The sequence below is a fragment of the Triturus cristatus genome, chromosome 4_1 (genome assembly GCF_964204655.1).
Source record: "Triturus cristatus chromosome 4_1, aTriCri1.1, whole genome shotgun sequence".
Classification (NCBI taxonomy): Eukaryota; Metazoa; Chordata; class Amphibia; order Caudata; family Salamandridae; genus Triturus; species Triturus cristatus.
The window spans coordinates 370,482,082-370,488,970 of NC_140585.1; positions in this window are offsets into that span (position 1 = coordinate 370,482,082).

Genomic DNA, 6,889 nt, shown 5'->3' on the forward strand with positions numbered 1-6,889 from the left:
TGACAAAGATCAGGCAGTTGCCTCACAAGGCGGTAGCATGATCCAAGACGTCGCTGCGCCAGTTAGCACAGATAGTGGGCCCGTCTCCTCCTCCATCCAGGTGATATTTCCAGGTGCCCTGCACTATCGTGCCTTACAGCACCTGAAAGCCTTCTATGTCAGACGCGGCCTATCCTATGGAGAATCGGTGCCACTCACCCCGGAGGCCAAGGAAGAGATGCATGTTGGCTATCCCACATGGACTCTTGGAACAGGAGGGCCATTTTCTGCTCCACCCTGGATCCGACCATTGAGTCGGATGCCAGCATGACGGGCAGGGCACCCACTGTGGGGAACTGTCAACAGGAGTAAGTTGGTCTTCTCAAGAAGGAACACTTCACATTACCTGGCGGACTCCTCCGTGGTACGTTGCTGGACTAAGGACCATATCCAATGTAGTGTCCTCCTGCGGATAAACAATGTGTCCACAGTTCGTTATATCAACCTTATTGGGGGCATGAAGTTGAAAGCGTTATCGGATCTAACCAGGGACGTCTGGAAGTACTGCCTTGCTCGCAAGGTCTCAATGACAGCCGAACATCATCTGGGCTCGTCCAATACAGTAGTGGATTGGAACTCCGGATATCTGCAGGATGCAAGAATGTGGAAGCTCAATCTCAGTATCTTCCAAACTTTGACCCACAGAGGGAGTCCTTTCACGGTGGACCTATCCACATTTCCCCTGGATCATCAACTGTATTCGTTCTTCACCTGAAAGCCAGATCAGCTGGCGGTAGCAACTGATACATTAGATCAAAATTAGAGTCTGGAGAAGAGGTTGCATTTCCCCCATTCTCCGTGATCACTCAACGGTCGGCTCAGGTCTGGAGTCAACAGGTGGACCTGGTTCTGGTACCGCCATTTTGGAAATCTCAAGCATAGAGACCTAATGGAGACATCACAGAACAATGAATCACAAACTATTACCAAAGTTAGAGATCTTTACCCTCATGGTCCCCGAAGTTCATCTCTTGGTGGGGGCAGCTCGAAACCCTCAAGATGATGGTCACTCCAATAGTCAATTTTGTATCTTTTATGCTCCTGCTAAAACTCTCAAGCTCTTTTTTCAAGGAAATGGATACAATTTCTTCAAAGTTCCTCTGGAGTGATAAAAGAGCGAGGATCTCCTACAAATCTCTTCGTAAAACTCCACCTCTCTGAGGATGCCAGCTCCCAGATTGGAAACTTTACCAATCAGCATTCTTGGCTTCCCAGGGAGTTTATTGGCTAACTCCAGATACGCCACGTCCCCCATTATGGTTGGAAATTGAACGCAATATATATTTGCCATTTAGTCCAATGTTCTATTGTTACAATGTCAAAACTTCCTATGTCTCACTCCCGGCAAATCTTTATAGACTCTGTCAATGCTTTGAAATTGGTGCACAAAAGACTCCTCTTCATAATCCTAGATAAGCTTCTTTGTGGCATAACCCTAAAATTAAAACAGAGCTAGACAGTCCGGTAGTACAAACATGGGCTTCCAGCGGCATTTCATTGATTAGACATCTATATGACATCAATGATGACCCGCTTCCCTTCTCAACCTTGGCGGCTCGGTTTGGCCTCTCCAACATGGACTTTTATAGGTTCCTTAAAATAAAGGTGAAACTTTCTAAACTCACTCTCACCAAAAACACATCCCTACTATTAACCCTGGCAAGTTGGCAGCACTCAGCTTGCCTCTAGAATCTCTAAATTCTTATCAGACCCGCCCGCATCCCAACCATCCATTCTCTACACCAAATGGGCTCATCACTTCCACCTTGATGTCTTCAGGCACATTTCTGATGAGCAATGACAAAATATTGGTACTCTTGCTTTGCATAATAAAATTGCCCCCTCTCTCCTACAATTCAAACTCTTTACAATGCACTTACTCCATTAGACCACTGCCAGACTTTATTAACTGCTCTTACAAGATTCTGATAAATGTTGGAACTGCAACCAGCATTCTGGCACACACCAACACATGTTCTCTGATTGTCCACTTTTGGTCCCATATTGGCGTGCAATACAGGACAGACTTTCAGAGATATTTCACTTCCCCATAACTTTATGCTTTCCTGTGATAGCCTTAGGTCCCTGGGCCTCGGAAAACCCTTTAGGACTCTATGCTAACGATATGGCTCTTTTTGATCTCCTCCTTACTATTGCAGTGAAAGTTATTCTTTTCGAGTGGAAATTATTCAATCATCTTTCTCACCACACTTGGTGGGCGTGGGTCTCATACCTCAGAGGGGCACACTGTGCGTCCCCATTCACAATACAGCGCTGTTTGGTGCTCTCTAGATAGCTTCATTAAGGAAAACATTCAAGGTGTATAACTTTCCCACACTACTGACCTAGGGTCTACCCAAACCCACTCACTTGCTCTTGAATAGCTCCCCACCTCCCTCACACTCCCCTCTTCCCCTTAATGGATTATAATTCCTTCCAACGATTATTTTTCTGATATACGCGATACTTCAGGTGTGTCTTGTTCTCAATAACGAACATCCTATAATGTGGGAACACTTCGTTATGCATAACCCTTATTTTATCTACTCCCACCTATGTTTTCGTATTATGGTGGACCCTACTTTTAAGTCCTTTTTCCCTATATTCTTTAATGTATGTGAGAAGGATTCTTTGTAACGTTTATATGGAATGGGTTACATCTACTTGGAATATTTATATTACATCAAACATTATACTTGTATCACATGTCATATTGCTATATGTTTATACACGCAATAAAATACTTTAAAAAAAAAAAAAAAAGAAACTCCTGACATAAACCCAGGGGGCACATAAAAGATCCCATTCTTCTTGAAGGGATGTTAAAAATGTGCATTACCTTTAAGGCATTTGTCAAGATTTATGTCACCAAACAGGGTCCTAATGTTGGTCATTGATAGTTACTACCATGGCTTGCCATTCCCAGAAGAATCTATACACTCTCTTTGTGGGTTTGTGGTAGCCATAAGAGAGAGTGGGAAAAACCTCATAAATCCTGACATTCTACCCTCAGTGAGAGAACAAATCCCACAGACATGGCCTACAAAAACTAGGGATTTACTAGAAGACTAACATTCATTTGGGATTGTAGGAAACAAATTCTCTCTAGATGGTGATCTTGTTTTGAGATCAACAAAGATTGTTTCTCCTGCTGGCTTGAGAGACCATATTATAAACATTGCATACGAAGGGCACTTGTGGGAAGTCTTACAAAAAAAGAAGTCAGATGAGGATATTGGTTTCCCGACATGAATTCCATGAAAGAAAATATAATAAAGGATTGCTATGCCTGCATCATTAGCGACAAAACTAAGTACACCCGCAAATCACCTTTGTGCACTGTTGAAATTCCTTCTAAACAATGGGACAAACTAGCACTTGATTTTGTAACTCCTATCAATTTACCTGAAATCCACAACAGATGTTTTTTTGTCGTAATATATTATAATTCCCACTGGGTTACAATCAAGTTTGTAAATAATGTCAATTCGCCAATTTTGAGTTTGGCGGTGATAATACTCCGGAGAGAACAATCAGAGAGCTAGGGAGGCAGGGGTGCGTCCATATCCCCTGTAGTATATATAAGTTTTATCAAAACTGGACGAACCCAATGGTGTTGGTACGATCACTGACAAGCCGTGCTTGGGAACCCACTAGGTGAGTAAAAGGCCCCTCACACACCAACCTAGTTGGTGTCATGCTTCATCATAGGGGCCCCAACCGGGTGGCCGAGCGCCTCCCGGTTGTGCTGCAACGCCTGACTACAGCGGAGCTGCTGTAGTCAGGCGTTGCAGCACAACCGGGAGGCGCTCGGCCACCCGGTTGGGGCCCCTATGATGAAGCATGACACCAACTAGGTTGGTGTGTGAGGGGCCTTTTACTCACCTAGTGGGTTCCCAAGCACTGCTTGTCAGTGATCGTACCAACACCATTGGGTTCGTCCAGTTTTGATAAAACTTGGTGATAATACTCCGTCACAGTGACAATGGAGTACCCTCCACACTAAACTGAAGTTCCACCCGTCTCATTTACAAACAGGCCGACCTTCATTATGTCGACGGTGGAAAGTACAGAGGTTTGGCCATGTGTCCACACACCTGATTTAGAGTAGACGAACACATGGCCAGTTTTCACTGTCAATCACTGCTAGAAAGGGCAGTAAAAACTGTAAAATACCCTCTCTCGTCATGGAAGAAAATTCCCATGGCGAGAGGGGTGTATTTTTTATTTTCCAAACAAAATCCCAGTTTGGGGGTTTTTTTTCTAAAAAAAAAAAACATTGCAAGTTTGTCATGATGGGGCCGTCCATCAAATTTGCAATACATTGAAATGAACTGCTGGTATGGCTGTGGAAATATGGATTTTTATGGTCAGTTATGTCCCCTATCTTGGACCCCAACGGTTTCATGTATAAATCACAAGTATATGTATGTTCCCTCCAGTTCCAGTTATGAAGACGCAAACACATGTGCGTCCACCGTCAACATGTCCTCTTTCAGATCCGCCGTGAATGGGCCGGATATTCTATTCCTAAGTATGAAAGGCCACCGGCTTTATATGGTTCATTTATCCCATTTCACAGTCCAGGCGAATAGGCCCTGATTCTGCCATTAAGCCTTTTCCTTGCCTTCTGCCTCTGAAAGCTCCAGTCTGAGCTCGCATCTGTACCCATGAACTTTGTCCTACTCCCTGCGCGGCTAACGGTGCCTGACTCGACCTGTCTGCTTGCCAAAAACTGTATTTCACCTTCAAGATTATCTGCTCTGCTCCGCTCTTCACCCAATGCATTCCTGTCTAGGAGTTTAAGTAAACATTCTTCCAGCTACCGAGCAAAAGGCCCGGCTTCTCTGTCTTTATGCAAGTAATTCATAGCCCTGTTACCATGGAATATTCCTACCCCCTCGCATCTAGTGTAGACACTTAGACGCTTGTACACGCACTAACAGTCAGTACAGTCAGTATAGAATAAGATTCTATCCTAAGAGACCTCTCTTTTTGGATAACATAGTTCTTTAAACATAGGATGTTAGATATGATTTGGGATTAGGTTGACATAACCCCAGACTTCTGTCTCCACATGTAGAGCTAAATGTCAAGTCCCCTTCACCCCCTAGTTGCACGTCAATCACACGTCATGCTGCTGCGCGCGCATCTCTGCCAAGTATTTCTGCTGACATTGCGAAATTCTTCCGTGGAACCACCCATTTATGACATCATATCCAATGACGTTCTTAAGTTACGCCCAGTTACACCCATTTTTAGTTACGCATGTATGTTCTTATCTTTGTATCAACTGTTACGCCTCCTGCATCTGTTTCACTGTAATGCCTATTGTATAAAAATGATTACTTGTCAATAAAGTTGGTCCTTCACTTCCTGAACCTTCGTGGTGATGGAATATGGAGTCCATCAATTCGAATTGATTTTGGAATAAAGCCCGTTCCGAACCTCTAATACCACGGATTCTGCCTCTTATTTTACTGAGCTATTATTATAGATTTTCCGCATCAAATTAAGTTCCGGTAATTAAATTATTTACCACATCCTGCCAATGCTAGAGATGTCCGCAGGTGAACATCTTAGAATTTGGCTGGAGGGGACTCCATCAGGACAATGCTCCTCAATAACTGATAACAGCTCTAACACTGTGAGCACATAAGACTATCAACAGAAAACTCACACTATATGTCTACTACATTGACTATTGTATTACTTTGATGAAGTAAAGCATTATCACTTGTGGGTTAAACTGTACAGCTGGGGAATCCATCATTCACTTCCCCATTTTATAACTGCACTAACTAAGGAAAGGTTAAAAATCAAAATATCTCATCAAAAAACTTTTTCACCGGAAAAATGCCAATACAGAACGGCTAAAAGCAGGGATGAATACTGGCTCTTCTTCTGTTTTCCTTATACATCTGTTGCTCAAATGTGAATTTGCCTTGAAAAAACAAAGACAAGATGTGTTTGGCAAAACAGGAACAGTTGGTTTAATTCAACACTTTGTCTCGAAAAACAATCGATTTGAGCACCATTATATAAACTTCTTGGAGCATCATAAAACAATTCATAAATCCTTTTTAGGAAGAGGAATATAGGCCTAGTCATGGAGTCATAAATTACTTTTACCTGATAACAAATACAGGTGTGTCTCATCCTTGCGTGGACTCAATGAGGGCCAGTGGGTAACGAGCTCGGATGTCTAGCATGGGGAGCACATGATCACTGTGTGTGCTGTGTCCTGATTGGTTGATTGTTCCTAACTTCATGTGGCATCTAACCTCCAGCCATGTGCACTTTATTGGGTCCAGTATCCCTGGACCATTGTGGTGTCGCTGCCTATCTGGGTTTTCCTGTTTGTGCTTTTGTTCTGCTGGTGATGTGTCACCCCACCTGTGATCTTTCAATCAGTTGCCTCAGGCCTAGGTCACAGGGCCTGCCTGACCACATATGTCTGACTCAGGGTTTATGGAGAGGTCATAGCTAGTGATTTCGACAACAGTGATTCGATTTCGTTTTTATGCACACATGTATCATTGCGTACATCAACATCAAAAGTTGCACATCTTTGTACTTGCCGGATAGCTCTACTTAGCAGAAGATCTCCAACCAAAGTTGGAGAAGCAAGGAATCATACACTTAGCTTGTGTGGATGACCTGATAATCTTTTTAGTGACACCAACTGGTCTCTTACACCAGCTATCAAGATTACACAAATACAATCTAGCAAATGGTCTTACAGTGAATCATTCAAAAACTAAGGTAATGACTTTTGGAAAATGATGTAAGCAGTGAACATGGGGAATTGGTAATGAAGCAATCACTTCCCAACCAGGCCTTCCTTGAT